We start from the raw sequence: 26350 nt of genomic DNA on the forward strand, positions 1-26350 counted from the left end.
CAGTCCTCTGTTTGCTGCCTTCGAAAATACTTCACAAGCTGCGGCTGTTGTACGCCAACAGATGCGCGTTGTATTTATGTCTATGTAGAAGCAAGCTGCTTCTTTTATTAATGTGAAAGCATAAGATGACTCAGTTTCAAGGTCATATCAGCAAAAAGTGTCTACAAGAAACGGCACCATGTGACGTCACGCGACGATGATGATGTCACACCATTAATTAATGATAATTAACACACACCTATTACCATGCCTAACCAATGCTAATTAACATAATTACGTAACGCTAAGACTGATTAGTATTAGTGACGACATCATGAATGACGTCATACCAGGTCACGTGACGACGATGTATGTGAAGTTACACCTTGTCACGTGACAATGGTTTAATTTCACGTCATACCAGGTCCTTATCATCATCATCAGCCTGACTGCACCCACTGCTGGGCAAAGGCCTCTCTCATGGCTCTCCAATTAACCCTGTCCTTTGCCAGCTGCACCTACCTTATGCCTGCAAACTTTTTAATCTCATCCGCCCACCTAACCTTCTGCCGCCCCTGCTACGCTTGCCTTCTCTTGGAATATACTCCGTTACCCTTCTCCCTTACATCTTGTTTAGGGAAGCTAATGGAACACGTGGTTCTAGACAGAGTCCAGGGATACCCGGAGGATAACGACTTCCTACCCCCCTCCATGCTAGGCTTTAAAGCCCAACTGTCCACGCAGGACGTCATGATTCAACTTAGTGAAGATGTAATCCCCAAAAGCAAGAACACGAGAGCTATCCTCGGATTAGACTTAAGCAAGGCCTTTGACAACGTGTCACACGAGGCCATCCTCACTAACCTATCGAGACTAAATCCAGGATTCAGAACCATCAATTACATAAGATCGTTTCTGGACCACAGGACGGCAGAGATATCGCTCGGTGGGGTGATCTCGGATCCTATACGCATGGGCTGTCGGGGGACCCCGCAGGGCTCGGTACTCTCGCCGTTCTTATTTAACCTGGCCCTCGTAGAACTACCGAAACACCTCCAGGCCATCCCTAATCTCAGACACACTTTCTATGCCGACGATATTACCCTCTGGATTACGAAGGGAAATGATGGGGAGATAGAAGAGACCCTACAAAGGGCCGAGAGACCCTACAAAGGGCCGTCGATACCATATAACCCTACGTTAAAACGGTAGGACTAGAATGTTCTCGTTCCAAATCGGAGCTCCTAATTAAAAGAGACATTCCGAGAGGACAGAAATCCATCCTCCCGCCAGCCAACATAAGCATACAAGTGCAAGGAAAAGTAATTAGACAAGCGAGTTCCATCCAAATCCTTGGAATGATAATCCAAGAGAACCGCCAAATACCGACATAATCGAAAAATTAAACGCCTCAGTTCACCAAACCATTAGACTCATCCGACGCATAGCGAACAGGAGAACAGGAGTTAAGGAAAAAGATCTATGTCGGTTGGTGCAAGCCTTTGACATCAGCAGAATGAATTACGCCCTCCCCTTTCTACAGTTATACAACGCTGAGAAACTCAAAATTGAAGGACTCATCAGGCAGGCCTACAAGGCAGCCCTAGGTCTACCAGTCAACACCTCCACTGAGAAGTTACTGCAACTCGGCCTACACAACACGCTAGACGAATTGACTGAGGCCCATCGTAGAATGCAAGAGCTCAGGCTCACTAGAACCAATGCGGGTAGAGCAATCCTAAAACGGCTCAGAATAAACGCGGAACCGCCCAACGCGGATACTCGAAAAATCCCGTCCAACCTCCGAAGGACAATCACGGTAAAACCATTACCGAAAAATATGCACCCCGTCCATCACGAAGGAAGACGCAAGGCCAGAGCAAAAGCCCTAGCTGAGAAACTTGAGGGCCGACAGGACGTAGTCTAAGTAGACGCGGCAGCTTACCCAACACACGAGAAAGCATTCACGATAGCCGCGGTGACCGAGGAAGGACAACTCATAGCAAACGCGACAGTACGCACAAACTCTTCAGAAATAGCCGAAGAAGTGGCAATCGCCTTGGCGTTGACAAACCCGCAAGCAGAAGTGATTGTCAGCGATTCAAAAGCAGTCATTGGCAATTTCGCCAAGGGCAGAATATCTCCCATCTCCTTGGGAATTCTCAGGAATTACCAGAAAGACAGGACAGACGTGGAATTGCTTTGGGTACAGGCTCACTAGTCCAACCCTGGGAACGAGGCAGCCCACGATAAAGCTCGAGGATCTATCGGCCGAGCTGTGGACGCTAACTCCGACGTCGAAATGACGAGAGACGGCCTTACTACCTACCATGAGATTACTCAGCATTACAGGCTAGAAAGGCTAACCTTCCCTGTTCCGCATAAAAGCCTAAACAAAGAACAGGAGGTACTGTGGAGACAACTTCAAACAAAAACTCTCCCTATTCCAGCTGTCCTATAAATGAAAATTGGTTTCCTCAAAAACCAATTTTCATTTTTTCCCGTGCACGTGTTTGCTACCTCTTTCTTCCTTTCTTCTTTATCCCATACCTTACGGCGCGGTTCGGATGTCCACCGAGATATGTGAGACAATTACTGCGTCATTTCCTTCCCTCAGAAACCAATTTTCAAATTCCTGGGGATCAGTGCACGTTAAAGATCCCCAGGTGGTCGAAATTATTCCGGAGCCCTCCACTACGGCACACCTTTCTTCTTTCCCTCCCTCCTTTCTCCCTTCCCTTACGGCGCGGTTCAGGTGTCCGCCGATATATGAGACAGATACTGCGCCATTTCATTTCCCCAAAAACCAATTATTATTATTATTAATTCGGTGGCTCAGTGGTTAGCGCACTCGGCTGCTGATCCTGCTGATCCTAGCCATAGACTTCGTCAGGACGATCTTTGGCAGATTTCAGTGATTGCCTTAACTGAGCCCCATTCAACAACATGTTTATGAGGAACACACAGAAATATATACGCTGGCTTACTAAAACCGGCCAGAAAATATTGGCCCCGGCGGCCGCATTTCGGTGGAGGCAAAATTCAAAGGGCGTCCAGGTGCTGCGCGATGTCAGTGCAAGTTTAAAAAAAAAAAACAGGCCGTCTAAATTAGTCCGAAGCTCTTGACTGCGGCGTTAAATTCCAAATGCCACCATCATTGCCTCTGGCTTCCGATTCCACATCCTTGAGCCAAACGAAGCACTGCCCCTGAACAGAAATTCTAGCATGTGGAGTCAGTCCTTTTGCAGCGGAGCTCTGATGTGCTGTTACCCGAAAGCCAATAATGGCCCGGTTTCAGAGCAGAGAGAACCTCGAACGGTACGTCGAGCAGTGGTCGGAACCTTTTACTTTTCGAATCAAAATGCGGCACTATTTTTATCAATAAGAGTAATTGTAAGGGTATAGTGGTCTTTTGTATGAAAAAAAAAATAAAACAAGTAAAAGTTGCCTGCCGGCTGCGGAAACTGCGACCTATTACATGGATTACCTGATCTGCGCTCGGCAGAAACAACGTGCACTGATATCGCACAGCAAAATGCTAAGGCGTGCGTGTGCTGTGCGATGTCAGTGCACGTTAAAGATCCCCAGGTGGTCGAAATAATTCCGGAGCCCTCCACTACGGCACCTCTTCCTTTCTTCTTTCGCTCCCTCCTTCATCCCTTCTCTTACGGCGCGGTTGAGGTTTCCGCCGATATGTTCGGGGACCCCAATCCTGACTCCCGAATAATCTAGGATATAGGTGCTGTTCCATAACACCGTTTCTGAACCCGTTCAAACCTATACACATTTTTTCCAGTAGGGCAGGTAGGGTAATCCTAGCGACCGTTGGAATAAATCCCGAAAGAGGGGCCAAAATGAAAGTTGAAATCGACAGCGAACGAAGGAACGCCTTGGTACCCCCCCCCCCTTCCCGAAAAACATTCACCCGGAGTTCAACATAGAACGCAGTGCCAAATGAGCCGAGGCTCTAGAGCTGAGGTTCGGCAATATGGAGAAAGCGGACGTAGCGTATGTTGAGGCGGCGGGTGGCTGGACGGGATCGGCAGTCAACGGCCAAGGGGCTCCAGTCTCCGCGGCAGCTTCCGGGGGCGCAACATAGAGACTGCGGAGGAAGTTGCTATAGCTCTCGCCTACGTAGGAACAAAAGCAAAATTCGTAGTAAGCGACAGTAAAACTGCCATTCAAAATTTCAAAAGCGGCGGGATCTCACCGGAAGCGGCCTAGATCCTTAGCCAACAACCGCTGGATAGGAAAATTCATTTAATTTGGTCACCCGCACATGCCGCCGTCCCCGGTAACGAGGCGGCTCACGAGCTAGCCCGAGTTCTCTACTTCCGGATAGCCATAGAGCCCTCCGAGCACTGGGGGGGGGGGGGGGAATTACGGTGAAATTGCTAGCCATTACAAATTGGGACGTAGGCTGGTACCCCAACCAGACCTAAAATTAAACAATAGAGAAGCTGTCGCGTGGAGGTGGCTACAAACCAATACATTTATGAACCCGGTACGGGCTTACCACGTGTACCCAGAGCTGAGGTCGCATGATCGATGCACACAGTGTGGGGCGAGAGGGACCCTCGACCACATAATTTGGGAGTGCCCAAATTCTCCCGGGCTGCGCAAAAATATTGATAGTAGAGAAGCCTGGGAGACCTTGCTAAGAAGCCCGGACCCTGAGCTCCAGCACAACACCATCCACCTGGCGGAAGAGGCCGCCACCAGTCAAGGACTGCCAGCCAGCCTCTAACCGCGGACGCGCCACTCCACGTCTGCAAGGACTGCGTACGTGCCGGGAGCGGGGATAATAATAATAATAATTGGTTTTTTGGGGGAAAGGAAATGGCGCAGTATCTGTCTCATATATCGTTGGACACCTGAACCGCCCCGTAAGGAAAGGGATAAAGGAGGGACTGAAAGAACAAAGGACGAAAGAGGTGCCGTAGAGGAGGCCTCCGGGATCATTTCGACCACTTGGGGATCTTTAACGTGCACTGACATCGCACAGCACACGGGCGCCTTAGCGTTTTGCCTCCATAAAGGTGCAGCCGCGGTCGGGTTCCAACCCGGGAACTCCGGATTAGTAGCCGAGCGCCTTAACCACTGAGCCACCGCGGCGGGTGCGCAGTATCTGCAGAATCCACTTTCATGACCTGCGCACGCGATGCTGGCAGACGCTTTCCCGCTTGACCGGAGGTCAAGGTCAAAGGTGACAGTCGAGATAGATGGTGTGACAGCCGCTGGTGTCGCTGCTGTAGCCTACGTCATGTGTCTAACCTGGCTACCACCAGTTATGCTCATGGTTTGACCTCTACCTACATTCAAGGTGAAACATGCGGCCACCGTGACCTCTAGCTACATTCAACTTCAAGGTCAAACTTGCGGCCCCTCCTGACGGCTCGAAAAGCTGGCGTAACGAAGCTTCTCGCTTCAAAAATTGACAATTTCTTTTTGGGGAAAGAAAATGGCGCAGTATCTGTCTCACATATCGGGGGCACCTGAACTGCGCCGTGAGATAAAGGAGGGAATGAAAGAAAAGAGGAAGAAAGAGGTACCGTAGTGGAGGGCTCTGGAATAATTTCGACCACCTGGGGACCTTTAACGTGCACAGATATCGCACATGTAGCACACAAGTGCCTTAGCGTTTCGCCTCCATTGAAACGCGGCCGCCGCGTTTCCTTCTTCAAAACCAATTTTTAAAAAAATTGGCTGTGGTTTAGCTCTGGTTAACCCTAGTTTACTTGCGAAAGCTTCGTTTCCCCAGCACGTCGTCTGCGCAGCGTCTCATTCCGACAGTCTCGGGAACTCAAACCGGTCTCGTCCGCAGTTGGAGTTACTCCGGGACGGGACGTGGCACGACTTCTGCTAGCCGCATCTTCGTTAAGGCGCTTCTCGAGTCGTGCGGCGCGTTCTTCTGGCGTCTCTTGAGCGCGTTGCCTCTTCCTCGCTTCGTTCTTTCGTCGTTGCCTCTCTTTCGCGCTCTCCATAACGACTAGAATCCACAGACTACTGCTGCTGTATCTGATAGGAAGAAAGGAATATGTAGTAGGCTCAAGCTGAACCACGCTCGCTGCCGCGAGCTGAAAGTAGGACAGCTAAAGGATAGGAGAGCAAAGATAGAAAGAAAAGTCGCGCGCTATTTTGCCCCGGGCCGATCCCGGAGGCAGTGCAATACCGGGTCGACCCGTGCCAGAGTGCTTCAAGCCAAGCTTTCCGCGATATTCCGAAAATAAGTTTAATATCTTGGGTCCAAGGACCCGCAGCAGATATTAAATCAGGTATCGGATAGCATGGTGGATTGGTACGTTTTAATGGGGAGAGGCCTGAGCGAATCCACTCAGGCGAAGCGCATATATATATATATATATATATATATATATATATATATATATATATATATATATATATATATATATATATATATATATACACGCCCCGCGAGGTGACACCTCCTCTCCCTCTACCCCAGCGGAGCACATTTGGTGTAGTCAATGGAACGGTTCCAGTGACTTTAATTTGGTGGAGCGAGCGGCGCCATCAGTTGGAGCGTGGCTGCGGTGTTGCTAGGCAACGGCGGCTCAAGGTCGTTCGTGGGCCACGGCATGCGGCTGAAATGCGACCATGCGACCAGCCGAGGTGGCTACCTGGCTGACGTAGTGTTGCTTTCGCAATAATAATAATAATAATAATAATTGGTTTTTGGGAAAGGAAAATGGCGCAGTATCTGTCTCATATATCGTGGGACACCTGAACCGCGCCGTAAGGGAAGGGATAAGGGAGGGAGTGAAAGAAGAAAGGAAGAAGGAGGTGCCGTAGTGGAGGGCTCCGGATTAATTTCGACCACCTCGGAATCTTTAACGTGCACTGACATCGCACAGCACACGGGCGCCTTAGCGTTTTTCCTCCATAAAAACGCAGCCACCGCGGTCGGGTTCGAACCCGGGAACTAAACAAATTTCAATTTTGTTCGAGAGCAAAGGAAAGGCGCATAACTGGCCCCCTGGGACGCTGGAAACCTCAGTCGCGCTTGAAGCTACGTGGCGGTAGCGACAGACGTGCGCTGCATGCGTTGGCATTCACAACGTTGCAGCAGAAACGCGGCACGGAAGCTATAGACCCTCGGCGTTCTTTGTGTTCATTGGCGTTGGCGTTTACACCTCTCTAGACCGATGATTTTGAGGAAAGGAAGGCAGATAACTGGATCCCTGGGGCAGTGGACGCTTTGAGGTACGTGCCGGTGGGGCGAGAGAGAGAGATGTGGGCTGCTTGCATTAGCGCTGACAACAATGTGGCAGAGACAACGTTGTGGGAGCAACGCGCCACTGCAGCGGTAAGCCACAGCGTTCCTTGGCAGACCAACCTCTCGCTATCAACCATTAATTTAACCGCTACCTGTCAGGGTGGGCGCGTTGCAAATGCAGTGTGCGGAACGCACTCAAGGTTAAAGGCCAAGCCGCGTCTACTTGCCGACACATAACAGCTTTCTCTCGCTAACCAGGTTCAGCACGCAGCAATTTGTTTTTTGCCAGCAGCAGTATACGGAGTGGTCTGCACCAAATCGAGACCAGAGTATATGGCACATTTAGATGATCAACTGCCACTAGGCGAATGCGCGGAAAAAGCGCTGGCTAATTAAGGTGGGTTCCGATGTTCTCACTGACTGAAGTTGCTGAAAGGAAGTTCAAAACGAAGCGCTCATTGCACGAAAACGAGACTTAGGAATTGGACCAGATAGATATAGCATTGAGAGGAGCTGACGCTTTGAAATGAAGAGCGCATTCTGTTAAAGAGAAAAATTGCGGCCTGGGTGCGGAATTAGCGGCAGAGCATTAATCAGCAATGGCCATCAGCCCACGCAAATCCCTAGTTCTGCTCCTACTGCTCCGCCTGGAGCAGTGCAACGAGGCCCCGCCAAAGCCTACTGCACCTGAGGGGTCACGTGACGAGAAATGCGCGAGACGCAGAGGGCGCAGTCATCGGTGGCTGAGGGTATAAAAGCTGCGCCGGTAGCAGAGGCGCGCAAATGCTTACACGCTCTTCTTCTTCACGTATTACATACCAGGTCGTGAGTTTGTAAACCATATGCATATAATGTCTAATGTGATTCACATAACGACGCAACTTATCGGGAAACCTGCCCTCCCATCAATAACGCGATCGTGTTGCGTGCACAATGATACCGGCAGGTGCAGCCTGTTCAAAGCGCTCGATCACAAGGAAGAAGCAGGCTCGATTCTAACCAGCGAAGCCGCGTACTCTTTGTTCATTTCCGTCGTGTTCGCGCCGTCATTTCTTCGGAGGCGAAGCGCAAAAGGCGCCCCCGGTGCAGCGACGTCAGTGCACGTGAGAGATCCCCAGGTGGTAGAAATCGTTCGGAGCCCTGTACTGCAGCGTCCCCCATAGTCTGAGCTACTTTGGGACGTCAAACCCCATAAGCGAACCTAAACCAACCACGCACACACAGACGTACACGGAACGCTGCATGATTTTTGTGTACATAGTTTGTGTATATTACCTCTCCCTCTATCCTCTCTTCCTAACCCCTTAGCTCTCTCATTTCATTTCTCCATTCTGCCTGCGATCCTTTATTTCCGCTGCCCCAGCTCAGGTGCCTCAGTATCGATGGCAGATGCCGGGGCTAGCAAAAATGTTTTCCTTCCTTTTTATAATTATTTTAATAAAAACCACTTACTTCTACATCATCGCTGGGGAAAACAGGAGACCATCGCGCAGGGACGGAATGGAGCCACCAGGACGAGGATCTGGGGCCGCGAGCCCGCAACGCGACACCCACCCGTGAGCCGGGCCTGACCAAGGCCACAAGTAGCTGTCTCTCCCTAATACCAAGAAATGTTCGATATACTCCCCTTCTCACTGTTCCTTGTTGTATGTGTTTTGTGTTTTCACTAGTCCAAATAAACGTGAGGGTGAAAGAGAAAACCACCGGGAGAGCGTCGTTTTAACGCGACAGCGTTAAGGGCCCCGTGTCGCATGCAGTAAAGCCGGTGTCGTCGGCGTTGGCCGTGAGCGAAAAAAAAATTAGCTGCGGTTCAACTACTTCGTAATCTAGTTAGAGAGCTAAAGCTGCAGTGTATCAGACAAGTAGACGCGGCATGGCCTTTAACGTTGAGTGCGTTCCGCACACACTGGATAGGCAACCCACTTGCCCTGGCAGGTGGCGGTTAAATTAATGGTTGATCGCGAGAGGTTGGTCACCCTAGTGAACGCTGCGGCTTAGTGGCTTAGTTCGGCTATGCCGCCAGGATATACGTAGCGAAAGGTAAGGCATAGCATGGTTAGCGTTGGTTAATCTTGATTGCAAGTGCAGGTTAGTCTGGTTGTCTAGCTATGTTGTTGTCGCATTCAAGACGACACAACTGTGGTTGCGGCGCACGCGAGCTCTCCTTTTCAATCCTCCGACACGTTATCAGGCATGCGACGCAGCTGTCGAAGCGAGCGGAGGCGAGCGCAACGACGAGGAACGCGGTGTGACGTCATACCAAATGGCGGCGGCGGCGAGCCGCGCTGTGCGACGTCATGCCAGATGGCGCGGCGAGCGCGCAAAGCAAAGTTCAGTTCAGTTCAGTTTATTTCGGCGGACACCCGAACCGCGCCGTAAAGGAAGGGATAAAGGAGGGAGGGAAAGAAGAAAGAGAAAACGGAAAAATTGGTGGTGGTAGTGGTTTTTTATTAAAATATTAATAAAAAGGAAGGAAAATATTTTTGCTAGACCCGGCATCTGCCATCGATACTGAAGCACCTGAGCTGGGGCAGCGGAAATAAATTACAGTGAAATCTTATATAAAAAGAATTGCGTTATTAAACAGTTTGAAAATTGAACATTGGTTGTTTGGGAAAGGGAATGGCGCAGTATCTGTCTCGCATCTCGTTTTTTTTTTTGGGGGGGGGGGGGGTAAAGGAAAGGGCGCAGTATCTTCCTCACATCTCGGTGGACGCCTGAAACGCGCCGTATACGGGAGGGAATAAAGGAATGTCTGGGAGAAAAAAAGGAAGAAAGGTGCCGTATTAAGGTGAGGGCGGAATGGAAGAGCAGCGGAGAAAATCTAGGCAGAGATTCTTACATCCTCTTTATTTGGACAGAATGGTGGTGGTAGTGGTTTTTTTAAAAATAATAGTAAAAAGGAAGGAAAAGATTTTTGCTAGTCCCGGCATCTGCCATCGATACTGAAGCACTTGAGCTGGGGCAGCGGAAATAAAGGACAGCAGGCAGAATGAACAAATGAAATGAAAGAGGTGAGGGGACAGGAATAGAGGATAGCGGGAGAAGTAATATGTACAAACTATTTATACAATAAGAAATGTGTCCAGGTTGTGCGCGTGATTACTTCATTTAGAGGAATTAAATCACACACGCGCACAGCACTGTGTTGGTTACAACAGGAGTGGGGCGTCCAGTTAGTAATCGTTCAAGGTAGAACTCTCGGAGCGTTCTGTCACTGCGTGTAACTACCTGACGGAGAACAGACGGGACGTCAAGCCCATGTGTTCGAAGAATGCACAGAGGCTCACCAAAGTTCGCTCACGAGTGCGCGCACTGCCCTGCGGCCACAATAGTGTCTTGATGGAGTCTGGTAGTATGCCCTGCGCCCTATAGGCTGCGAGCATATCGCGACGAGCATCGGCGAACGCGGCACATTGAAGGAGCAGGTGTTCTAGTGTTTCCACTGCACCGCATCCGTCACACACATCACTCGTCGCGATTCCGTGACGCACCCGTCGTTCCCCGGGCCACACGCAGCCAATGCGCGCGCGGAGGATCATTGCACGTTGTGACCGTGTAAGTGCGCGACAGCCGGTGACACTGTCGATGCGCTCACCTCCCGCGATGCGTGGGTCGGGGTGCTGCTTTCGGAGATGGTCGTGGATGGCCGCACGCACGTCCTCCAGCGTAAGGGGCAGATCGCTGGCAGGTAGTTGGTGTGCAACGGTCGCGAGGTCGTCAGCTTCTTCGTTGCCGGCGATGCCGCAGTAACCGGGCACCCACTGTGCACGCACGGCACAACCTCTCTGCGCAAGGCGCTCGATGCGCGAGCGAATTTCCCGCACTAGTGGGGTACCGCGGCCGTTAGATTGCAGGCGGCTGAGGGCGGCGCGGGAGTCGCACAGCAGAGCACTCCTGGGCGGTGGAGGGCCGAGGGTGAGCAGCAGGTCCAGCCCGAGCCGGATCCCCATCAACTCCGCCGTGGTGGAGGAGCCCAGGAAGGCTGCGTGTTGCTGGCTGTGCAGTCGCAGGGCGGGGATGGTGGCCGCCGCAGCAAGGGAGCAGCTGTCGCGGGCCACTGAGCCGTCGGTGTACACGAGGAGATGGTCCTGGAGCTTCTCGTGTATGACGGCTCTGGCCAGCTGCTGCACAGCACAGAGGGGTGTGCTCCACTTTCCCGCAATGCCGACGATCTCTCGCTGTACCTCCGAGGCAGCAGGCCAGGGAGCGCAGGAGCCGTAGGGCGGTGGGCCTTGGGTCAATTGCTCATACTCGAGCGGCGCCGCGCCCATTCGTGAGCGCGGGTGCGAGCGCATACGCTGCAGCAGCGAGTCGCCGTCCGGTGCGCGGTGAAGTCGGTCGATGTGATGCAATGCCCTGCGCGCTGCTTGGAGCTCAAGTGGCCACGCTCCTGCCTCGGCCAACGTTGCGGCGCACTGCGATGTTTTGGGAAGGCCTAGGCACACGCGCAGGGACTTGCGGTGCTGAAGCTCGAGTTTCTTCCAGCACGGTTTGCGCACCGTGACGAGCGGCAGCGCATAGAGCACCGCCCCCAAATCTGCGGCACTGTATAGACGCAGCGCGGCTTGCTGGGCCTGGCCTCGAGCGGTGAGCTTGTGCACGGCGGCGGTGATCCTCTTCATCTGCAGACAGGCCTTGGTCGCCGCGGGGCGGAAGGAAAGGCGCCAGTCGATGTCCAGGCCAAGTTACCGCACCGATTTACGCCAAGGAATCGGAGTCCCGTCCAGTGACAGTGGCGCAAGGTGCGCGCGTGAGCGCGAAACGCAGGCCATGACCACCGATTTGTCCGCGCTCAGCGACAGACCAAGGCCGCGCAAGCTGGCATCGATTGCGGTCAGGGCTCCCTGAAGGCACCCCCGCACGCGGAACGCCTCGCCCGGTGGTCCCCGGCACCATAGAGCTATGTCGTCTGCATATATGGACATGTACACATGGTGTCGGCCGCTCGTGGGGAGGGAGGCCGGCACCACCAACATGGCCACATTAAACAGAAATGGTGATAGGACAGAGCCCTGCGGCACGCCCATGTCGATCGGGCGAGGCTTGGAGAGCTTACCCCCTACTCGTACGCGCATGGTGCGCCCGCTCAGGAAGCCATGAACGTATCGCAAAAGGCGCCTGCTCACACCAGCCCCCCAAGCACCGCGAGAATTGGTGCGCGGTGAACGTTGTCAAAAGCGCCCGAGACGTCCAGTAGTAGCAGCAGAGCAACCTGGCCGGCCGCCCTGGCATGCTCCAGCGCTGTAACAACGTCCCATATAGAATCAGCCATCCACCGCATCCTGCAGTAACCCGTCTGCCGCTAGTCACACAAATCAGCCTCCGCAGCCCGCTCGTTCAGACACTGCAACGTCATATGTGTCATGAGCTTACCTGCCGCCGATGTTAATGCCACTGGCCGGTATACGCTCAGCTCCGTACGTGGGCGCCCTGCCTTTCGGATGGGAAAAACGACCGCGGTTCGCCATTCCTCCGATAGCTCCCCGCGTTCCCACACCAGGTTGATCTGCTGCTGGAGGGTCTGTCGTTGCTGCGCATCCAGGTTTCGCAGCATCTGGTATGTCACCCCTTCCGGTCCGGGCGCAGAGTGGCGGCGGCAGCGCTGCAGCGCATTGTTCAGTTCCGCCGCGGTGAACGGCGCATCACATGCATGGACCTTCCGAGGCGACGGGCGAGGGACTGGCGCCGCTTTTGGGGCTCTCAGGAGCAGCTATGTTAGCGGCCTTTGCGGGGCTGGACGGCGCGAATGCAGAAAAAGAAAGTAGGAAAAGGAGAAACCGGGCTAACGAACTGGAACCAAATAGGAAAAACGGGAAGCCGAGAGAGGTGGAAGAAACCACAGACTACGTAGCATCGGCTGACTCCCAGACAAAACTCCCAGACAAAATCAGGCAACCTTTCAAATGCATAAAGACAACTGAAGAAACCCCAGCAATCGACCCACACTTGCTACACACCTATCGGATCCCAGAAGAAGCCTTACAAAGAGGTGGAAGGAGCAGCGGTCCAACAAGAGGCAAAACGAACGAAGTGGAGTTAACAAAACAGCAGAAAAATGTACAGATAAATGATGATCAAGGAGGTAACAGCAGCCGTGCTGGAAATCAGAAGGAATTTGAGTCGTCATGGGCGGGGATGAAGTCACAGTCAAGATGCCGGCCAACCTCGATGAAGCCTCACTAACAGGACTAACCGAATTCTTTAATAACTGCTGGGCCGAAGGAAAAATATCCGAGCGTGGAAGATGGCAGAGGTACACTTCATGCCAAAGCTAGGGAAAGAAATCAACATATTAAACGTAAGACCAATCTCACTCACATCGTGCTCGGGGAAACTTTTAAAGAAAATAATCGACAAAAGGCTTTACAAGCACATGTAAAAAGAAGGCAGAACCCCAAACACCATCTGGCTTGGGAAAAAACCAATCAACTCCTGATTTCCTCCCCCAGCTAAAAGAGGAAATAATAGATATGCCGGGAGGGAACCAAACCAAAGCTATTCTAGCTTTAGATCTCAATGGGAGATTTGACAATATGGATTATGGTTTATGGGTGTTTAACGCCCCAAAGCGACTCAGGCTGTGCGGGACGCCGTAATGAAGGGCTCCGGAAATTTCGAACACTTGGGTTTCTTTAACGTGCACTGACATCGCACAATACACGGGCCTCTAGAATTTCGGCTCCATCGAAATTCGACCGCCGCGGCCGGGACCAAACTGCGGTGAAAGGACGTACAGGTTTCTGGAAGAGAACACTACCTACTTTAGTTTATGACAAGTCTTCGAATTAAAAAAAAATAGATATATAATAAGGACAGCCTGGACAAACGCACGGTCAGTCTCAACGTAGGCAAGACCAAAGCAAAACCCATACACGTAGGCAACAGGGGTACCCTACAAGTGCTATATTATCTACGCTGATGACAATATGGACGAGCAGCGGCAACGAAGGAGAAATACAACACCGACTGCTGGAAGCTGCAAACTCAGTACAAGCGTATGCAGAAGAATGGGGCTTAGCACGCGCCCCTAATAAATCGGAACTCCTGATATTCGGTAAAAGAAAAAACAACCCCATCGAGCGGGGGGTTAAAACGAAATCAGACATCAAGAAGTCCCACGTGCAAAAATTCTTGTGCTTATTTCGCAAACAACAATAATATAGAGGTAATAAGACGCAGCAGAGACGACAGAACAAGCAGCTACAACGATCGGCGGAATCACCAAGAGGAGAAGAGGAATGAAAGAGAAAGGCGCCTTGCAGCTATAGCATGCATACGATACAACTTAAAAAAGCAACAGTTGGTAACACTGGGCCAACAAGAAAAATAGCCCGAAGACATCTTCCCCTTGAGCCCTCTTCCCATTGAGCCACCACATCCAGCTGCCGTGCGTGGTAGGCCTTGAAGCCCAAGCCGCCAAACTACCACTGATTAATAAAGAAAACAAAACAGCAATGAAAACAAAAGCATGCCCAAGCACTCGAAATTTTCACTGTGCTCAAAGGAGGAACGAGCTGCGAACCCCACGCCTTACTGCCCGAAGCTGTCTCCAGAGTTTGAACTTTGCGAAGTAGATGTCCTCCTTCGTTTCCACGAGCACAGCCCTGGATCTTGCTGCTTGGGAGACGTTCGCGACACGTGCACTCCTGCCTGCATCTTGTGTACGTGCAGGCGGGCGGCGACCCGACCAAAGGGAGCGCGGGTGGTCTCTGACGCATGGTCGTACACAATCCTCTGTATACCTTCCGATTTGTTGCACTGGCCCAAGCTTGCCACGAGTCGTCACTGTTTTCGAGGCGTCCTATCCCCTGGCGTACAAGAGCCAAACACATTGCTGACACAAGTGCAGTGTTGCATTTCAGGGAAAAGTAATTTAGAAAGCAATTAATTACTTCCTCTGCAAAATTACTGCCCAAATGTGTTTCACTGCATTACTAAATTACTAGCTCAAGAAAATAATTCCTTACATTACAAATTACAGCAAAAAGTAATTAAATTACTGTAATCTCATTACGGTAATTTAGTTATTGCTTTTACATTACACTAATTTTATTACGGCCACGTATGCTGAAGAACGAAGGCGTTGTTTTGAGAGGGTTGCTATTTCGCTTCCGCGGGGCATAGTGAACCGAAGAAGATTAACTTCCTGGAGAGAAAGAGAGCGAAGCTTTTTTATTGGGGAATCACAAAAGGTGGGGACGGCGTGAGGAAGCCCAGCTTGAGCCCGTCGTTTACCACGGTCAGTTTGAGCGGTCTGCTTCCAGAAGCTTTAGTACAGTGGAGCCATGGAAATTTCTGGAAGCAGTCCTTGAAATTGATCGTGGTAAACGACCGGTTCAATCTGGACCTGCATCGCCTGCATCGCTACCGGAAGCGGTCACCCTCGTCAGAGGTAGAGCTGTGATAGTGTACGGGTAACGCCTCCTGCTGTAGGCGGGTCTCCAAGACGCCACATGTATCTAGCCGATTTGGCCTCATTTATTGAGCTGCATTCCCCAGCTAGGGAAATGAGGGCTACAGACCATATATAACCAGCCGGATGGCGTTCTGTCGGGTGCTTACTTCTCTTTGCCTTTCTCACGAGCTCGCACGTGCTTATTTTATACTCATGTAAACGTGCAGAATAAACGCCTTGCATGTCTCCTCTTCTAGAAGCCCGTCTCGTCTCGCGTCACAGCACACCGGGAACATTTCGAGGCATGACCCATGGATCTCGGCTTGGCTGAGACAAGCCAGATGAACCACGGAACCATTCTCTAACACATCCTTCCATGGTACGCACTCAATGGCGCAGAAGACCATGAGTTGGTGCAAGATGACGCTCCATCGGTCAGGTTAATGAACTCATCTCGATGAAATCGGAATAGGCGAGGTGGGGCATAAATTGTTACCTTTTTAAGGAAACCGGGATAGCGATCCCGCATTAAATGTTTGGTTTGCTGGTTTAGCGAAGTGTGTCTGCAAAGAAGAAAATCTTGCGCTGATGGTTTATTTTTTAAAGGTAAAAACACCTACGTACTACAGCGTGCGTACACCGTGTTCTTGCTTCTAGGTTACAGCTAAGTTTATCTGTGACCGTGTTTTATATGAAGAATTGCTGGTATATCAAACAATTATACAATCCTTTCTAGTCCCATACAGTATCGATTGCGTCAATGAGCATTATTGGCGACCGCGCAGTCAACTCAAGATCACACCGCATACGTTGCGAGCTGTCTCACTGCGCGCTACAGATATGCTGGGCGATGCTGTGTTGCTACTTGGATTGAAATGAAACACCAGTGCCGAACCTACGCTAGTCAGAGAAGGAAAAAGGTGGAAAGCAAAGGAGGAAAGCCCACACGCAGCGCCAGGTCTTGATATTGGGATCCTCACTGGAAGTCCGTCGTTGTGAGCAGAACGCGCAGCCGCATCGGCCTGGTAATTACCGTTAATACCACAGTGTCCTGGCAGCCATTGAAAAATGATGTCATGACCTTTGTAAATGGTGCCGTGGTACAGTAAACGGATCTCAGCAACAAGTTGTTCCTGCCACCCGTGGCGTAGCGCAGCTTGCAGGTCTTGAAGGGCTGCTTTAGAGTCGGTGAAAACCGTCCAGTCATGTGGAGGTTCTTGACTGATGAACTCAACCGCAGCCCGTAAGGCTGCGAGTTCCGCACCAGTTGAAAATGTTGGATAGGTCGTCTTCACTTTCATGAAGATGGATCTGGCCGGCATCACCACCAACCCCGCAGAACTGGTCGAGTGAACTGACCCATCTGTGTAAACATGTATGCGGTGACTGTGGTGAGAATGCAGGTGATTCAATGTCAGTTGTTTGAGAGCGGGCAGTGATACACCAGCTTTCTTCGTAATGCCAGGAATATCGAGGTGAACCCGAGGTTCATGAAGACTCCATAAGGGTGAGCACGGTCTTGACGCAGGGGTGAACTCTGTGGCGATACACGCGAATCCCCTGTCCCATGGTAACGGCCGCGCGTAATTATCACGCGATGTTATGCGCGCGCTGTTCGGGAGGTTTGCGAGGGAGGGCACTCACGTCGCCCCCGCTTCCTTTCGCGCCCTCGCAGCGACGCCGCCGCGGAGACTTTCCCTCTTTCCCCTCTTAGCACGGAGAGACCTCCTTTCCACATCCCTGGAGAAGGCGCTGTCGCGCGGTTCTCCTGGGGCCCGGGGGTCTTCTGGCGGGAGCCGCGCACACGCGCGGACGCAGATCTGCCACGGAGACCGCTGCCATTATCGCCCGGCCACCGTGTGTGAACTGACCGCCGCGGGCCGTGAGCGAGGAGCCACGCGAGGTGATCGGAACCTTCCTCCCCCACCATTTTGTGTGCGCTCCACCCTTTTTGTGCCTTTCACCTCCGTACGCGTGCGGAACACTCCCTCGTTGCGGCGGTTGCTTTGTTGCTTGCTGCTAATTGTATTGCTCGGGAGCAATAAACGCTTATCCGAGTAGCATACTCGTGTTTGTCCCCTCTGGCCCGAACCCGCCGTGGTTGCGACTTACCGCACCAAGGGTTGGGGGTCACAGCTCTGACTGCTAGGGCTGGCACGCTGGTGCTAGAGAGCGACTACTGATTCTAGCCCCTTTGAGCGTTATTACAAGAATAACCCCCATAACTCCGATGGAAAATATGCGCGATGGGCTTTAATGACTGCGAATGCAGTACGCGGCCTAATTATTGGGAGTGTTGCGAGGTTATGACAGGGAGCCCGTGTGAGGCGCCGAATATGTGTTCTCATGGTGTCAACAGCAATGTAGGTATTTAAAAACCCTGCGGCAAGTGGAATCAGAGTGCTCCCGAGGCAAAAGTCTCCGAGGCAACAAAACACTCGAAGGGACGCAAGGTTGAACGTGTCACCGACAGGGAGCGTTACACTGGTTCGAAGTCTTGTCTGCAACCTTTTGTGCGAGGCGTCATAGTTGGCAGCTTCTCGCTCCAAGTGTTGTAAACCGGCGTCTTTGTCAGTTTTAATCATTTCGTTCCACTGTTCCAAACACTTGCAGCCAGTAGGGCTGGCACCGTGTCTGTACAATTGAGTTGGTTGAGTCAAGGGATTAAAAAAAAAGCTGAAGAGGGCTTAGTCGGGCTGGTTGGTGCGTGTTCATGGAAACGACTGAACAGCCCTGACAAGACGGAAGAGAACACAGGCACATGCGCTGATGAAAAACCAAATGCGCGTAGACAGATCATTTGGTTGCTAATCAGCCCATGTGTCTGTGTTCTTCCTTCCTGTCTGTTAGCGCTGTTCAGTCGTGTTTCCACGGACACTAAAGAGAGAGAGAAAGATGAACGGAAAGGCAGGGAGGTTAACTAGGCAGCGCCCGGTATGCTACCCTACACGTGGGAAGGGGAACGGAGGGAGAGATAGAAAAGGGAGAGAATAAAGGGAGATGATCACTTTTCCACATGTCCGTTGGCCATTACTTGCAGGGTACACAGGGCACACACTGATAGTTCGCAACATTGCACTCAGTCCTGAGTCCTTTAATAATTGGTTTTTGGGGAAAGGAAATGGCGCAGTATCTGTCTCAGATATCGCTGGACACCTGAACCGCGCCGTAAGGCAAGGGATAAAGGAGGGAGTGAAAGAAGAAAGGAAGAGGTGCCGGAGTGGAGGGCTCCGGAATATAATTTCGACCACCTGGAGATCTTTAACGTGCACTGACATCGCACAGCACACGGGCGCCTCGGCGTTTTTCCTCCATAAAAACGCAGCCGCCGCGGTCGGGTTCGAACCCGGGAACTCCGGATCAGTAGTCGAGCGCCCTAACCACTGAGCCACCGCGGCGGGGTCCTGAGTCCTTTAAGATCTTGAAAAAGTGCCTTCAAAGCTGTCCTCTGCGATGAAGGCTTACTTCAAGGGCCCAGAATCTTGGCTTCAGTAAGGGGCCGAGGATCTAAGCGGCAGAGTGTTGGAGCCAGGAGGGCACGCTCGCGCTGAAACCTAGGAGAGTCACAAAGGTGTTCTATTGTTTCGTCGCACCCACAGTTCTCACACGCAGGAGAGTCTGCCATTGCGATTTATTGGGACTATGCATTTGTAAACGCCACTCCTTGCCACAGGCGACACAAAAGCGTAGCATCGCAGCGGGAGAGGCCGGGCGGAGGACAGAGTTGAAGTAAGGGGTCGAGGTGGTGCAGACGGCATGCGGAGTTTCCAGGAGAAGACAATGACTCTAAAATCTCATTTCATTCAAGCATTCGCAGATGTCTTGCTGCGTCGGCTCTTGTCAATGGTATCTGGACAATGTTCGCACTGCCGTGAGCCGATCGATCTGCAGCGTCTGCTGCGTGGTTTCCGAAAATGCCACAGTGTCCCGGTGTCCACTGGAAGACGATGTCATGACCCTCTTCCTGCATCTGGTGTTGAAGATGCCATAATTCAGCTACCAGTTGATCAGGATCGCCATGTCGTAAAGCAGAATTAAGACATTGTAGGGCTGCTTTTGAGTCGCAGAACACAGCCCATTTGTGAGGTGTTTGTGCATCGATCTACTGCACAGCCGCACGAAGAGCGGCCAATTTTGACCCGGTGGAGGCTGTCCGATGCAAAGTTTGCTCCGCCTTAAGGCTATGACGTGACAGATTTGATTTGTTAAGGCAATATATGCGGAATTGGCAATTCTCGACTTTACATTCTAGATCCCTGGAAGTCCTCATTCCACTCCTGGCGCAGTGGGTGCGGCGGTTAAAAAATGCACCACTGCCTTGCAATGGCAGGTGCTGCTACCAGTGGGGCTTGTGCGACTCCGGTTGCTCTTCCCGAGAGACCTCTCGCGACCAGTCGCTTATTGAACGGCTTCCATATACAATATATTGCATGCTCAAGTAATATATACACACCTGGTAGGTCGCCCACGACCCTGTGGGCAGTTGGGCAAACCTGCCACAAGGGAGACAGACAGACAGACAGACAGACAGACAGACAGACAGACAGACAGACAGACAGACAGACAGACAGACAGACAGACAGACAGACAGACAGACAGACAGACAGACAGACAGACAGACAGACAGACAGACAGACAGACAGACAGACAGACAGACAGACAGACAGACATGGTTTGGCTTCTATAAGTGCTATCGCACTAAAGGCTAGACTGTGTCGCCAAATCCCGCTTGGTGTAGCAGCGCACCAAGGTGAATTGGCGACCAAGGTGGCCAACGCGTCGCAATTAAGACTGGTGCAGAGTGGCCGAGCGCTACGGCGCATCACACAGCGTAAGCAGCGCGGGACGCAAAGCGAACTGTCATGAGTAGAGATGGTGGATGAGGGTAGGGGAAGGAAAACATGGCGCTTTCAGCTGAACGATTTATTTAGACTACTCCAAATGGAAGTATGGAAAGGAGGAACAATAGGAATAGAACAGGAACCATGAACAAAAAAATAATAAACGTGTACGTGGGCAAGTGAGAGCCAAGACGACCTCCTCCCCACAATGAAGCCCGCATCCTGCTATCGCACCTACCCGTCCGGAGATGCCGGAATAGATTGCAGCACTGTACTTTTTTATAGCGTTATTTACTGCCTCTGGGCATAAGGGGAGTTGGGAAGAAAAGATAAAGAAAAGAGTAGGGGGTGTAAAACGATGGAGAAAAGGTGGGTATATCTATTGAAGGCGAGGAGGGAACGGTGATGTGGCCCCTGCGTCCAAACAATATATGAGGACGGGTTGTCCCCATATTGCAATTCATCGCTTGATTATGATGATGATGAGTTTTTTTTTATGCCGCAAGAGCACCTTTGGTCAAATAGCGCCACGGTACAAGGTATACCTTTCATTGCACAAGGTGGTCAAAGACCCCTTTTCCATGCATTTGGCCTCAGATAAACCGAGCACCAAGTACGGGAAGGTCGGTGCCTATTGTGACATTCCGTGTGTGCTACGAGGATCCACGTTCGACGGCGCGGCGTAGACGGAGACCCGTGACAGCGGCATCATCAATTACCCAGCCATGCTCTTTGAGTGACGACCAGAAAAACCGGACCCGCCGCCGCCCCGGGGAAACAGGCTTTATCCTCCCCAATTTCCGGTTACATTCCAGGACAATGGAGCTGTCAGCGGGCCAGAGCGCGCCGTACCACAGCCGACGCTATGCGATACCGCGAAGACGACATTCTTTCCCTCCCCCCCCCTTTTGTCGTGGGCTATCGCCGGGAAGGCACCCACAGCTTCCCAGAAGGGCCGCGACGGACACCTGTCATGGCGGACAGGCAGTACTCGCCAAGAATGTGGAAAGACAGGCGCTAGTGAATTAGCTCCGAAGAGAGAGAGCCTGTGTATACTCTCACTTGAGAGAGAGTGGTGGCGTTTTTGTTGTTTATTTAGTTTGTATTGTTAACAGACTCTGGGTTCGAGGCTAAGCCCAACCCAAAGGAGTGGTCCCCATCTCGCATGTTATTTTGGATTGGAGAATTGATGCTTTGGGCGGGCCACTGGAAATGACCACCCTTAGTCCTTTGTTAATCAAGTGCTTAAAAGCACATGTAAACGGATGCAGTCCAGTCTGAGCTGGGGCTCCATGCTTATCATGTAATGTGATGCTACTTAGGCACTAACCTGCCCGGTCGATGAGTAAAGTAGTGCAAAGTTTGTTCTGTTGAAAAATTATGCTCTGCTGTCATCATCTACAAGCTCGCCTCCTGTTCATCTTCCAAGCCGAACGACACTAGAGGAAGGGTTTGGGAACCATCCTCGAAGAAACGGACGACTATTGAAATTCTACTGCATACACGCAAGCCGAGCAGGACGACATCGTTCGCGAAGAGGGCCTTCAGCGCCGAAGCCCGACGGCGTGCAGCTTCTGCCAGCAACCGCTCGAGCCCAACTCCGGAGCCACTCCATCGCCCCCATGAAGTCGTCGGCACGTAAGCTCGGACGCCCCAGCCTCTGATGTATAATCCTAATCATGTGTAATTATTGAATATACCTGTTTGTTTAAACTGAGCCATACGGTGTCTCTTTGCCTCTCCGTCCCGTGTGGACCTGCGCATTATGGGGGTCATCACACTGGTGTCAGAAGTGGGGTCTCAAAAGCAAATGTCCTCTGAATGCTGTGACATTCATGACTTCAAAACTGTAATCAAAAGGGAATCACGGGACTGATTGTGGGACTTTTACCCCCATTTGAGAGGCTTGAGGCACTGGAGGGCTTGAAAAAAAAAATGACTGTATCTGAGGGAGCTCCCACTCCACAGCCGTCGCTCGGAGCAAGCATGCTGGCATTAGGAAGCGTCATTCCGACGTTTACGGGAGATAAGACAGGGGTTCCAATCTGCGATTTCTTTTCCATGCTAGAAGAGATTGGGAAAATGGGGGGATGGTCCGATGCTCAAATGCTGGGAATGGCGAGGTGTAAGATGGCAGGAGCTGCTCATGATTTTGCCTGGCGAGACGAAAAAGTAAAATCCACAAAATCATTTGCGGAATTTAAGAAGCGCGCGTTTGAGCATTTCGACACTGAACCACGTCACGTGCGGGTACAGAGGTTCCGTGACGCCAGACAGATGGTAGGGGAGGACGTGCGAACATTTGCGTCGCGGCTTCAGCGCCTAGCACGCGATACGTTAAGCAGGGAGGAGGAAGGAGACCAGTTAAGGAAGAAATACGCGGAGGATATACTTAAAGAGGAAATGACCGCTTTGTTCGTGGCTGGTCTGCAAGACCCTGTGCGCCGGTTCGTGCTGTCGCGCAAGCCGAGCAATTTCGACCAAGCCGTGGAGGCCGCATTGGATGAGGAACGAAATGAGGCGTTAACGACAGCCGCAGCGAGAGTACGCGTCATAGAGAGAGCGGTGCTCAACCCTGAGGTTGCTCTCTTGACAGAGCGGTTAGATCGCTTGGAACAGCTGCTAACTCAGCAGGTAGAACGCCAGGTTGAAGCGCGCGCTCAACAGCGCCCATTCGCTGGAAACCGGAGACCGCCACAAAGCTACAGGCGCGGTATGCGAGATTTTGAAGAAATCGTATGCTTCGCTTGCCAGGGTCGCGGACACATCGCCAGGTTCTGCCAAAACGTGCGCCGTGGGGAGCCACAAAGAGAAGCAGGCGAGACACGCTCTAAGCAAGCCTACAGCGGGGCTCCAGATACCGAGACAAAAAACTAGTTAGTCCTCCCCCGCCTGAGGAGCGTGGGGAGGGAGCAGTAGATGATGAGGTGGTGGTAGTTTGTGTGGCCGACGAGGCATGCCCTGTTGTGCGTTGCAAGTTAAATGGTTGTTGTATGGAATTGTTGATAGATACGGGGTCAAAGGTGACATTGCTTAAGGAGAGCAGTTTTAACACGCTTCGAAGGAAGGGGGACCGCGAGGTGTTGGAAGCGTCTGGTGGTATGACAACCAAATTTGTAGGCATAACGGGGGATCCTCTTGGCATAAGTGGACTCTACCGGTTACACTTCTCTCTCGGCGGAATTGCATTGGAGCACCCCTGCTACGTATGCCCGGACACGGTGTCTCTGCCAAACGGAGTGTCAGGTATATTAGGGCAGGATTTTTTGAGAAAAGGGAAGGTAGTAGTGTCATTCTCTGAGGAAGAGGTTAATGCGGGCGGCTCAAAAGTTCCGTTTTTGAATAGGAGAGGGGCTGAGATTCGCATTACCGATATTGACACCCGTCAAACAGTGGGATCATTGGAGAAGGTATATTCGCGGGTTGCCGTCAGGCTGGTAGAGGAGGCGGTCGTCCTTCCTTGGTCGGAGCACATTTTGTACGCGTTTGTGCCTTCAGATGTAGAGAGCGGCGCCGTGGGAGTGCTTGAGCCGGTCGACTCTCTCAGCAATGGCCTGAAGGTAGCCGCGTGCCTCGTGACAGTTAATGACGCCCACAGAGTGCCCCTACGGGTGGTTAACTGTAGCCAGCAGCCACTGAGCCTTCCCAAGAACAAAACATTGGCTTTCTTCACCTCTGCGATAGAGCAACGTGAGCCCACCGATACGGTACTCGCAACTGTAGAGCATGCTAGTTCTTCGGCTGCTCCAAAGGTGTCGTTCGATCTTTCTCACGTAAAATCCAGGGAGAGGGAGGCTCTGGCTGGTTTGCTGAACGACTACTCGGAGGTATTCGCCGCGTCCAACCTGGATTTGGGCTGCTGTGGCGTTATAAAGCACAGGATAGAAACCGGCACTTCATCGCCCGTTTACCAGCGTGCGCACAGGATTCCTTACTCCCAACGTGAGGAGATGGAGCGGCAGGTGCAGGACCTGATTGATCGCGGCATTGTCGAACACTCAAAGTCACCCTGGGGAGCACCAGCACTATTGGTGAAAAAGCCAGATGGCTCATATCGATTGGTAGTGGACTACCGCAAACTAAATGCCGTAACTCGCATCGATCCCTACCCCATCCCCAATATACAGGAGACGCTTTCTCAGCTGGGCTCTGCCAGGTACTTCACGGTAGTGGACATGGCGGCGGGATTCTGGCAGATAGCAATGGATCCGGCAGATGCCGAGAAAACGGCATTCAACACGCCCTCAGGGCACTATGAATGGAAAAGAATGCCGATGGGTCTGGCCAACAGCCCTGCTGTCTGGCAGAGAACCGCTGATGTTATCCTGGCAGGTCTTCTGGGGAGGCTGTGCTTCGTGTATATGGATGACATAATCATATACAGTGACAGTTTTGATAACCATTTGCGCGATATTGAGCAGGTTTTGGTGCGACTAAGAGCAGCGGGTCTCAAGCTGAAGCCCTCTAAGTGCCAATTCCTCAAAAACGAGGTGAAATACCTCGGGCACGTTGTTTCAGCTGACGGCGTGCGACCGGACCCTGAGAAACTAAGGTGTGTCTCGGATTTTCCATCCCCGACTAGCGTCCGCCAGGTCCGGCAGTTTCTCGGCCTGATCGGTTACTACCGAAGGCACATAGAGGAGTTCGCCAAGCTCGCTAAGCCGCTCACCGCCTTAACAGCCAAAAATGTCGCCTTTCGTTGGGACGAAAACGCGGAGAATGCTTTTGGGGCCCTGAAAAGGAAGCTAATGAGTGCACCGCTGTTACGCCACCCGGATTTTAGTTTGCCCTTCGTTATGGCCACAGATGCGTCAAAGTTCGCAGTTGGTGCCGTGCTATCTCAGGTTATCGAGGGCAAAGAACATCCCGTTGCTTTTGCTAGCCGACAGTTGAGCCCCACAGAGCAAAAGTACGGAGCTACGGAAAGGGAGTGCCTCGCCGTTGTCTGGGCAGTAAAGCACTTCAGATGCTACCTTTACGGCCGCAAATTCAAGCTAGTCACAGACTGCCATCCTCTGAAATGGGTGATGAGTGTCAGGGACCCTAGCTCGCGACTCGCTAGATGGAATCTACACCTGCAGGAATACTGCTTTGAAGTTGAGCACAAGTCAGGAAAGACACATCTGAATGCTGATGCACTCAGCCGCACAGCTGCCGTGGCAGCTATAGAAGAGTTTGTCCCCGTAGTCGACCCCACCGAATTACGCACAGAGCAGTGCAAAGATCCTGACCTGAAGCGAATAATCGAAAGCTTAGAGGGCGCACCGTCTCATCCCGAACAGCTAGGTTATTTCATTGACAAAGACGGCACCCTGTGTCGGCGCACGAGGCCAACCAGGAAAGGGAGACCAGAGAAAACCGCTTGGGAGAGAGTCGTCATACCTCGGTCGTGGACAGAAAGGGTTCTTCGCGCGTTTCACGATGCGCCATGCGCCGGTCATTTTGGCGTAGCGAAGACACGCAGGCGTGTGGAGCGTTTGTACTTTTGGAGTGGCATGCGACAGGATGTTAGAGACTACTGTGCGAAGTGTCATTCCTGTCTCGAAAGAAAAACACCCAAGGGACGAAGACCAGCTCCAATTCAGCCGTTCCCTGAGGTTTCGGCTCCCTTCGAGCGGACAGGTATGGACATAATGGGCCCATTGCCCACGACCACTTCCGGAAACAAGTACATTTTAGTATTTGTCGACCACCTTTCAAAATACGCGGAAGCGGTAGCACTCCCAGATCAGAAGGCAGACACGGTTGCAAGAGCATTTGTCGAACAGATCGTGCTCCGACATGGACCCCCGAGGCAACTCTTGACAGATCGGGGAACGAACTTCGTGTCGCAGCTAATGAGGAGAGTTTGCGAGCTGCTTAAGATCGCTAAGAAGCAGACAACACCGTACCATC

Source organism: Amblyomma americanum, chromosome 7, assembly GCF_052857255.1.
Source record: "Amblyomma americanum isolate KBUSLIRL-KWMA chromosome 7, ASM5285725v1, whole genome shotgun sequence".
Lineage (NCBI taxonomy): Eukaryota > Metazoa > Arthropoda > Arachnida > Ixodida > Ixodidae > Amblyomma > Amblyomma americanum.